Below are 11091 nucleotides of genomic sequence, written 5' to 3'. Positions count from 1 at the left end.
ATTAATTTTCGTTGTGCTTATTGACCTCGAAGCGATTTTGTGTGGTACACGTTTTGTTTCGCTAAATGCGCCTTATAATCCAGCGTGCCTTATAGTGCGGAAAATACGGTATTTCAAAAGTACAGTGTGTCTGGAATGTGGATTTGTTTTAATGTAGTTTCAACTCAAAGCCTTTCTTTCTTTACTGGTTCGATAAAACAAAGTGGGCCTTATTTAAAGGTGCATTGGATATCTCTGTTTTCCTGCTGTTCTTGAACTTTACGTTGCAACATTGAAATATTGTGGCACAAATAAAGATTCTCTTGTCTTATCTTCATATCAATAATGCCATGTCTAATACCCACATGTACCTCCCACTGCACGCTCTCATCTGCACTGTATACCTGCATGGTTTGCCTGCCTCGTAATAGTCTTCAGTACAAAAGAAAGAGAGGAAAATAATTTGTTTGAATCTCAGACTCGGCTCTTTCCCCAAATGCAGACGGATCAGTAGTCAAAGCATGTCTTCTTCTTCTTCTTCTTCTTCTGCTGCTGTGCATCTCTGTGGGCCCTGCAAAAGAAAAGGAACAGCGTTAAAAAGCTGACGACACAAAGCGCGCACACGTTACCCTGAACGCACGGAAGGAGAACGCACTGGCGGGATCAAAGCCCGCTCAGTCACCCGAACGCAAAGTCAGTTAATAAAGGTGGAGCGTCTGCGCGCTTTCCTCGCTCCAGATTTACACGTTGAACCGTCGTGAAAAGGCCCCGACTCTAAATATAACTCACAATTTGGTGCGATACACAATCCATCAACATACAATAACTGACTTTCAACAATGATCACGATGCTACAATTATAACGACACAAAACGCTCCTTTCAAATATACTCGATTCTCGATACCGATTTAAATACCACAATGAGAATTAAGAATGCTCAGTTGTAAGTCAAGGTTTTAGACATTTTGACATTTTCACTAAATAATCGTAATTCTTTTCTATTTTTGATAAAGCTCAAGATTGTTCTAAAGCGGTTCAGGAAATGTCATGTTGTCTGGTTAAAGATATTTTTAAAGCATCAATACGAGCACAAATGAGTATTTAGTTTCAATACTAGTTTTAGTATGGATTAGTATCGGATCAGTATCGGATTAGTATCAGATTTTCAATACTTTTGACAACTGCCACAAATTGTAGGAGGGATGAGTGTTGCGGTGTTGGAGTGACACGGGACGGATATGATGAAATTACCGTATTTTCTGCACTATAAGGCGCACTAGATTATGAGGCGCTCTGTCATGAATGGTCTATTTTTGATCATTTGTCAAACATAAGGCGCATTAAGCGAAACAAAACGTGTACCACACAAAACCGCTTCGAGGTCAGTACGCACAACCAGAATTAATCCAAGCCTTTTAAGTGCGCCTTAAAATGCGGGAAATACGGTATGTCTATCGATATTAAGTGATATTACACACATGTTTTTGTTTTTATTACTTTATTATTACCTTGTACAACTCAAAAGGCAGCAAAGTTAGGTTTTTTTTTAGCAATAAATATTACTTTGATCATGTTTTGTAAGTAAATCTCACTAATGAAAAAGTGGGACATTCTCATTTTGTAACACCATGTCAAAGTGCGCACTTTGCACAGGGAAATACCAGGTGGACCATCATTATCACGTGTTCTGGGACTGTTCTATTGTCCCTAAATATCGGACTTTAACAAGGAGATTAACAAAGCACTGCAGACCATTTTTGACATCACGGTTCCACTTGACTTCAGAACCGTGCATTTGGGCCTCAAACTGAATGGAAACCTTTGGAGTGAAGAATGACATCACCAAAAATGCACGACACAAACGGCACCAATAATCAAGGACTGGACTTAAATTATAATTGACATCGGTAAAATGGAAAAAAATATATGGATGTATCACATTATATAAAACATATATAAAACATACAAAAAACGAACAAGAAAATGTACTCTAAATAAGTGGGACAAGGGACCAAGGCCTAAATGGCTATGCAGGACAAACAAAAGAGGAACAGGTCACCATAGCTACAGTGGCTCAGAGGTTGGACTCAAAGGTCAGCGGTTCAAATCCAGTTTAAGGTGTTGTACATACAGTATGTCGTGATGGGTTTGCCTCCATTCTATGACGGCGTGCTAATGTCTCTTTCCTCTCTCCCCCCATTTCACACTACAGCTCCAAATAAAATAAGCCTTCTGTCTTTCTCTTGAATGTGGGTTTTATTATTAAGACTATTATTTCTATTCTTAGGATATTTTTTGTTTTGATTGCCATTACTATCTTTTTCTTTGTTCACTTTTTTCATAACTCTTCAACAGCCACGTCAAATCTATAACATCAGCAGCTTTTTACCATCTAAAAAACATTGCCAAAATCAAAAGTGTCTAAACCAGATTTAGAGAGACTTGTTCATGCGTTTGTCTCCAGTAGATTAGACTACTGTAACGGCCGCTCACTGGTCTCTCCAAACGAGCTGTAAAACAGCTGCAGTACATCCAGAACGCTGCTGCTCGGGTCCTGACTAGAACCAGGAAGTATGATCACATTAGTCCTGTTCTCAGGTCTCTGCACTGCCCCCTGTGGCTCAGAGAAGAGACTTTAAAGCAGCTCTGCTTGTGTACAAGTCTCTCCATGGCCTAGCACCAAAGTACATCTCTGACATGTTAGTGCCATATGAACCATCTCGGACTGTGAGGACCTAAAGGACCGGCCTCCTGCTGGTGCCAGAGTCAGGACTAAACATGGACCGGCCTCCTGCTGGTGCCCAGAGTCAGGACTAAACATGGACCGGCCTCCTGCTGGTGCCCAGAGTCAGGACTAAACATGGACCGGCCTCCTGCTGGTGCCCAGAGTCAGGACTAAACATGGACCGGCCTCCTGCTGGTGTCCAGAGTCAGGACTAAACATGGACCGGCCTCCTGCTGGTGCCAGAGTCAGGACTAAACATGGACCGTCCTCCTGCTGGTGTCCAGAGTCAGGACTAAACATGGACCGTCCTCCTGCTGGTGTCCAGAGTCAGGACTAAACATGGACCGGCCTCCTGCTGGTGCCAGAGTCAGGACTAAACAAGGACCGTCCTCCTGCTGGTGCCAGAGTCAGGACTAAACATGGACCAGCCTCCTGCTGGTGCCAGAGTCAGGACTAAACATGGGCCGGCCTCCTGCTGGTGCCAGAGTCAGGACTAAACATGGGCCGGCCTCCTGCTGGTGCCAGAGTCAGGACTAAACATGGACCAGCCTCCTGCTGGTGCCAGAGTCAGGACTAAACATGGACCGGCCTCCTGCTGGTGCCAGAGTCAGGACTAAACATGGACCAGCCTCCTGCTGGTGCCAGAGTCAGGACTAAACATGGGGAATCTGCGTTTCAGTTTTATGCAGCTAAAATCTGGAACATTCTTCCTGAAGATGTGAGACAGGTTCTACTCTGACAATGTTCAACTCTAAGCTAAAAGAAAAGCTTGTTTAGCTGCGCATGTGACTGAATGGATTTTATTTGCACTCTTTTCTCTTATGTCTGTATCTGTTTTGTGTCCTGTTGTGTGCAGCACTTTGAAGAAGTGTCTTTCCTTCTTTCACTGGTGCTATTTTTGTGTTGTGTCATATTAACCTGTCCTGATTTAATTATCTGTTGTAAATATGCAAATATTGTGAAATTGCAGTACATCCGTCGCGGTGGTGGTCAGAGAGAATGCTTTCCACCATGAAGCGTCGAGTGAGTGAATAATGCAATTATTCATGTGTTTTGAACCTCTTGAAAAGGTGCTATATGAAAATAAAGTATTCCAAATCAAACAATGCTCCAAAAATGATGCTGATGTCTTGTGTTTTCTGGTAATTTCTGGAACAAGTTCATAAAAGTGTGAACAGCACCTGGGTCCAGCGGCTTGTTTACTCTCCTCAGAAAGGTGCAGCTGATGCTTTCAATGTCTCCAAAGAAGCATGAAATCTCCTGATTAAGTTTGCTTCACCAACGCTTTCTGGGCTTCTCACGCCCTTTGACATCTTCTCACACATGGAGGCATTTAAACAGTACCTTTGGCTTTACCTTCACACATGCAGCGGTTAAAGGCTTTAAAGTGAACAGATCGCACATAATGAAAGGACTGAACATTAGTTTTTGTTCTTTCTTGTATGGCGGATACGACAAAAGGACCTACATTGTGTTTTACCTCGTTTGAAAGCTTGTTCTCGCCACAGTTTAATGGCTAATTACATTTTTCACAGACAGAATGAGCACATAACCACGATTACTTAAAGAAGTCATATTATTCATATATTATGCTGCTGCTATAGTTAACAATTTGACTGGTATTTTGTATTTTTTTACATTTTAAATCACAATATTGATCAATAACAACTGAACAAGATTTACAACGCTCCAGATTGATGAGAGAAGTGAATTTCTTCATCTAAACTGAATCAAGCCTCACAATTATTGAGCTACACATGTATTTCTCCATTGATTTATGTTTTCATTTGGGACTGATTCAACCATCGTCTCATAACAAGTCATATACTCTTTATTAAGATTGTGTGTTGCCGATTCTATTAATTATGAATCTATTAAGAGAGAGAGAGAGAGAGAGAGAGAGAGAGAGAGGAGAGAGAGAGAGAGAGAGAGAGAGAGAGGGAGGGAGGAGAGAGAGAGAGAGAGAGAGAGAGAGAGAGAGAGAGAGAGAGAGAGAGAGAGGGAGAGAGAGAGAGAGAGAGAGAGAGAGAGGAGAGAGAGAGGGAGAGGGAGAGAGAGAGAGAGGTTTGAAGAGGAAAAGTGTCACAAATGCTTTTCAAAAACAGTGTTTGCATAATTGACTGTTAATTGACTGTTGTCTGAGTTCTTATTAGCCTCCGTCATGTACAACAGCTTCACATTAAGAGTACAAAACTATTTTATCATTTTAATTGTCAGTATCAGTAAACGTTATATGTGCAGACATTTTAATGATATTAGAAGGTGGAAAGTGAATCATCCCAGAAAGTATCGGGATATTCTGTATCGTAATATAATGAATGTGAATCACAACACGACACGTATCCAGATCGCCTCTACAGATAGAGGTAAAGCACCTGACAATCTATCGATCTATTCTCTTCAGGAGGACACTCGTGTCAGGTGAGGCTTTTATTTAACCAGATAAGTTCAATGAAAAAGAAAAACTGCAGAAGCTACATTCCAGGCAAACTGTCGTACATTACTGCAGTTTCTTCCCTGTCCTCAACTAACTTAGTCACACGGGAGCAGGAGCTCTATGGAGAGCTACTTTATTTAGTTCATTTATTCATTTGAGGAACTCTGCACAATATACATTAACCTTAACAGGAGAGATGTGTAGTACCAGGTTGTGGTCCCTGGGTAAGCTGTGGTGGGGGAAACCGGAGCACCCGGAGGAAACCTACACAGACACAGGAAGAACATGCAAACTCCACTCCAAAAGGCTCAGCGCCACTTGGGAATCAAACCCAGGATCGAAACAGGTCAGATACAATTAACAATCATGAGAAGTGCTTGTCAGAACATGTGCATAACATGTATAAACATGCTTGCATTTGATCTAGAATCAATCAGTCATTTTTGTGAAAAATCTCAAAAGCTGTTGTTAACACCAGACTGTTTCTTTGGAGTTGATTCACAGTTACTCTTTGATATCTGCCCCCAGAGCTGTTCATCTCACCATAAATCATCACTTGAACTTCCGTAAATAGGCCTGTGGATTTTAACAGGAAACCTGACACATTAAATGTCAATAAATTTGGACAAAATAACACACTTGCCTACTCACTTTCTCACTCTATGACTTTATGAGTCATAGACAACGATGACCAAGATGAGTCCAAACTAATTTCATCTCAAAACACTCGACTCCAGTGTTTGCCAGTGTGTGTCATGGCTGCTTAGTATTCAGATGAACTTTGGATCTGATGTGATGTGTTTTGGCGTGCGATAACACAATGATTTGCTTTTCATTTCGTTCAGTGCTCCATATTTAACATTTCCATATTTAACAGAGATGATCGTGAGATGATTGGCTGATTGAGGTACAAATCAAAATAAATCATGCATGAGCACCGCGCAAACCAACAAGCTTGTTATTTGGCAGGAGACAATCAAAGACGCAGAAACAACGGTAATTAATATTCACTGCCAAAACGTGACTCTTACTCTGACACGTTTTTAAGGTGCGATTCCTCATTGGGCACTTGTTAGGCTGAAAACGGGACAGTTCAGCTCAAGATGCGTTACGAGAGCAATTGTGTTTAAAGTGTAATGATGAATAGCTGTCTCGCAGGGACATGCAATAAAAAAAGACTCAAATCTGTGAATAAAGCTTGATGACAGAGCGGTTATGAATGTGAATACTTTGGTTGGTTTGTACGTTCACAACAAGAGCGTCTGGGCCAAATTGCGTGTGTCTGTTGTGTGTTCTCCCTGTATCTGGGTGGCTTTCCCTATCATCCTGGATATGTGTCCTTTAAGCACAGCACTGCGACACGTTTTGCCGGCTGCATTGAAGGATAGGTCAAACGCAGGACAAATGTTCTCACAGCTACGATAAAATGTTCCCCATGTGGGACAATAAAGGAATATCTTATCTTATCTTATCTTATCTTATCCTAAATAAAGCAGAAAAAGAGTCAAAAGCACCTGGAAAACCCACAAACATGAGGAACAAGACAGTTTCTTTGTAGACTTGGATGTTTTATGCATTTTTCCTAGTTGTCATCGTCAGTGGTTCTCAATCATGTTACTTAAGTAAAAGTGCAGATACAGGAGCAAAAGATTTACTCAAGTCAATGTCAAAGTATCACATGTAAAAATCAACTTTGCGTTTAGTGTAAAAAGTCTAACGTGCAGATTTTTGATCACTTTCAAAGACTGAAAGGCAATGAGCTTGATTTTTTTGTCAATTTCTCAATGTTTCATTTTAAACATGTGTGCTTGCTCAAAGCCAAGAACTGAAGTCAAAACCTCATGGCAGAAGGTCACCATGAACATGCTAAAAGGATAAAGTACTTTTGAATTTTCAGTCCTTTCCAAAAACGTAGCAGAGCAGAAAGTACAGTTACCTGCTCCAACATGTAGTGAACAAAGCTGTTATTTTAAAAGTACCGTATTTTCCGCACTATAAGGCGCACTTAAAAGCCTTTAATTTTCTCCAAAAACGACAGTGCGCCTTATACTGTATATGGATTAATTAGGCCTGAGCCCCAGCAGGGCGGAGGGCCTATTGCTCTGTCTGACCAAACATGCGGGAGCAGCCCGCATGTTTGGTACCCCGTCGCCCCTGGCAAGTACAGTGAACTAGCCCATGCCGAAGGCATGGATCATGCATACTTACTCTGCTATGACAGCGCTGCATTCCTCCAAAAACCCTCCTGGCATCGTCCCGTACGCGAGAATCCATGCCGCAGGCATGGGCCATGCTTGTATCTGCTCAAATCAATGGAAGTCTATGGGGAGTGGGCGGGGCATCCCGACGGAATAGGGAGTGACGAGCGCGTAAGCGCTCGTAATGATGATTCCACCCCATGGCGGCATCGGGAAGGCTTAGAGCTTTCAAACGATGTATAATTTGTTGTTATAGTGGAAACGGCTATATTGTTTTTGTTAAAAATATTATTATTATTTTTCTTGTTCTTCTGCTTTTTGAGCTCTAATTTGACCCCCTGAACATGCTCAAAAACTCACCAAACTTTGCCCAAAATTCAGAATCGGCGAAAAATTTGATTTTTTCTGGGCCATTTTTTTTTTCGTTAAAAAATGGCGCGACAGCGCCACCGACAAAAGTCAAAATACATTGCGCCTATGGGAGACGCCCCGAGGTCAACTTTGGCGTAGAGCTACGAAATTCGGGACACGCATTCCTCTCGTGAGGACAAAAAAAAAAAAATTACTGTGGCCACGCCCCCAGACTTACCCTATGGCCGCCATCTTCCTTTGAAAATGAAAACAAGCTGAGTTAGCCATTTTGTTTACGTCAAACTTTGACAAACTCCTCCTAGGGCGTTTTGCCCACCGACTTCAAAATCGGCGTACGTCCTCTGGACAAGTGGGGCATCTAAAGTTATCCAATTTTTTGAGATACCTTTTACGGTCTGTGTGCGGCGCAGCCGCAAAGTTTGACAACTTATTTTGGAATATTGCACATCTAAAAATTGCTCCCATTTGATCAAAACCAGTCCGATTAGGACCAAATTTGAATCAGTTGTTAAACTTTCTAGTTTGGACCAGTTTAGGCTGACAAAATTGAAATGGGCGCGATAGCGCCCCCTACAGAGTGACCTTTAAATTAACATTGAAGGTCAAAAATTAGTTTTACCAAAATTGTCTAAACTTTACCCAAAATTCTATTTTGCCGTCCCGATCACAAAAGCCAATCACAAAAATGCCTACATTTTTACGCCGTAGTCGTAGCGATGACAGAAACCTCCCATGTTATCCCTATGGGAAAACCGCTAAATCTCTCAAATTACTACATTTTTATGTTTTACACTCCTCCTAGTGCGTTTTGTCCAACCAACCTCAAAATCGGTGTACGTCCTCTAGACAAGTGGTGCATCTAAAGTTATCCAAATTTTAAGGATAGCTTTTACGGTCTCTGTGCGACGGAGCCGCAAACGTTTCCCAGAATTCTGACTATTTGGCCTTCAGAGTGGCCTATAAACAATAGAGTTTTCCCAAGTGACATGATATTTTGCACAAAATTCTAATTTGCCATCCTGATCATACAAGTATGAGAGCCAAAGTCATATTTTGTACGGCGTAACCGTAGCGATGACAGAAACATCCCATGTTATCCTTATGGGAAACTCGCAAAATCGCTCAAATCACCACATTTTTACGCTTCACACTTTAACAAACTCCTCCTAGGGCGATTGTCCGATCAAACTCATATTTGGGAAAAATCATCTACACAAGCGGGGCATCAAAAGGTATCCATATTTTGATTCTAAATGCTACGGTCTCTGTGTGGCGGACCCGCAAATATATGTCACAAATGGGAAAACAGCGAAATCTCTAAAATGACCACATTTTTACGCTTCACACTTTAACAAACTCCTCCCAGGGCGATAGCTCGATCAAACTCATATTTGGGGAAAATCATCTACACAAACGGGGCATCAAAAGTTATCCATATTTTGATTTCAAGTACTAGGGTCTCTCTGCGGTAGAGCCGCAAATATATGTCACAAATGGGAAAAACGCCAAATCCTTGAAATGTTCACATTTACGCTTCACACTTTAATGAACTCCTCTGTGGGCAATAGCTCGATCAAGCTCATATTTTGGGAAAATAATCTACACAAGCGGAGCATCAAAAGTTATCCATATTTTTATTCCAAGTGTCACGGTCTCTGTGCGCTGGAGCTGCACATTTGACCGACATTTGTGTTCATTTGCACTGGTTAAGCACAGCATTGTACATGTCCAATGTGTCGCTGTCTTAGTTCTTAGACAATTGCGTTAGCGCCATCTCTGTAAAATGCAGAGAGCAGAGTCGGGAGGCCGGCAGCCCGCGAGGGCCGTTGGATGCCGCTTGCGGCTTTAATTCTGGTTGTGCTTACTGACCTCGAAGCGATTTTTCGTGGGACACGTTTTGTTTCGCTTGCTGAGCCTTATAGTCCAGTGCGCCTTATACATGAAAAATGATCGAAAATAGACCATTGCCTATAATCCAATGCGCCCTATAGTGTGGGAAATACGGTATCCACTGTAAAATGTACTCAAGTTAAAAAAAAAACAAGATAACTTTATTTTATTTTGACATTTGTACTTCATTACTTTCCACTGTTGGTCATCGTCCCCGTTCACGACCACCAAAGAAATAATAAGTCAAGAAAAAAAGGTTGAGACTTAATGTTTAGTCCTAATAGTGTGGTCATGTTTTAAATCTAGTAAAGCGCAACAAGTGAAAGCGAAACGTCAAGCACTCATTACGAAACATTTGACACAACGTATCATCTAAATGCTGAAAATAGCCACCCTTTGTACCTTGTAATACACATGGCGTGGGAGTCGTTTTGAAATATCATCCGAGCGAAGGGAATGATCCGAGCGGTGTAGAGGGCGCGCATGGTGAAGGTCAACAGGGGAACATGATTAGTCCTACAAAGGGCGCTTCCAACAGGCACCCCACCCACCTGCGCCGCTCTGTGCACTTGTATGTGAGAAGAGGAGCTTAGTGAAGGAGGAGAGGGAGGAGAAAGGGACAGGAGAGATTAGAGCACAATTATAGAAAGGAGAAAGTGGAGGTAGAGAGAGTGGGGAGGGGGGGAGAGAGGAAGGAAATAAAGAAAGCAAGAAAGACTAGGGAGAGAGAGATGAATGTGACAGAAAGGATGGAGAGAAGGGTGAAGGACAGAGGCTGAATGATTTATCTGAGTATGTTCATGAGGACTGTAGTAAATAGAGCTCATGCACCCAATGAATGTTTGGAGTTTATCTTTGACATTAAAGTGCCTCTGACTTTTCAGAACACTCATTGAACTTAAATGCAGTTAAGATAAATATATTCAGAATTGTATCAATGAATAGCACATATTTTAGGTTTATAATTTCACTTCCTGTTTGTAATTGATAACATCACAGTAGGAAATTACACAGCACACCCTGGCAAAAACTCATTTTATGTCACAATCTTTTTAGTTGACAAATACAAATATATGAAAGCGATTTTGTTTAGTTGAATTAATGTTTAAAGGGTCAAATTCTGTATAAACCTTGACTGGAATGAGTGTCCCTAGTGTGATGTGATGTGCCCCATCCTACCTCAAAGATGCTATAGTACCATATCATCCAAACAGAGCTCTCTCTCAAAATGCTGGCCTTCTGGAGGTCCCAAGAGTCTCTAAAAGCACAGTAGTAGTAGTATCAAGCGTTTAGCTCCCAATCTCCTGTGTTACGGAATCAGGTCCTGTCCATGTTAAAGACACACAGTCTCTTCATTTAAGACCAGGCTTAAAACGTTCCTCTTTGAAATGGCTTATGGTCAGGCCAGTTAGGAACATAAATATAAAACCTACAGTTTCAGCTACACTGCCCTAGGAGCAACTATGTTGGGAGAAGTATGGCAGCTTGA

The 11091-nt window shown here is 41.6% G+C and overlaps 1 protein-coding gene across 2 annotated transcripts in view; it reads right to left on the bottom strand.

Moving 5' to 3' along the window:
• Positions 1 to 398: 398 nt before the first annotated feature.
• LOC140373026 (protein Largen-like) overlaps positions 399 to 11091 on the bottom strand; it is a 30150-nt gene continuing 19457 nt past the window's right edge. Inside the window, exon 3 of one of the 2 annotated variants that reach the window (XM_072459852.1) lies at positions 399 to 528. The gene's annotated coding sequence lies outside the window, so the exon portion shown is untranslated. Of the gene's footprint in view, positions 551 to 11091 lie in introns of both variants that reach the window. The other variant, XM_072459851.1, reaches the window with a different exon arrangement.

The sequence above is a fragment of the Eucyclogobius newberryi genome, unplaced genomic scaffold (assembly GCF_026437365.1).
Source record: "Eucyclogobius newberryi isolate DKJ021-1_F unplaced genomic scaffold, fEucNew1.0.hap1 SCAF_282, whole genome shotgun sequence".
NCBI classification, from domain to species: Eukaryota; Metazoa; Chordata; class Actinopteri; order Gobiiformes; family Gobiidae; genus Eucyclogobius; species Eucyclogobius newberryi.
The sequence above is the reverse complement of the archived record's forward strand: the minus strand, read 5'-3'. Positions and strand labels throughout refer to the sequence as shown.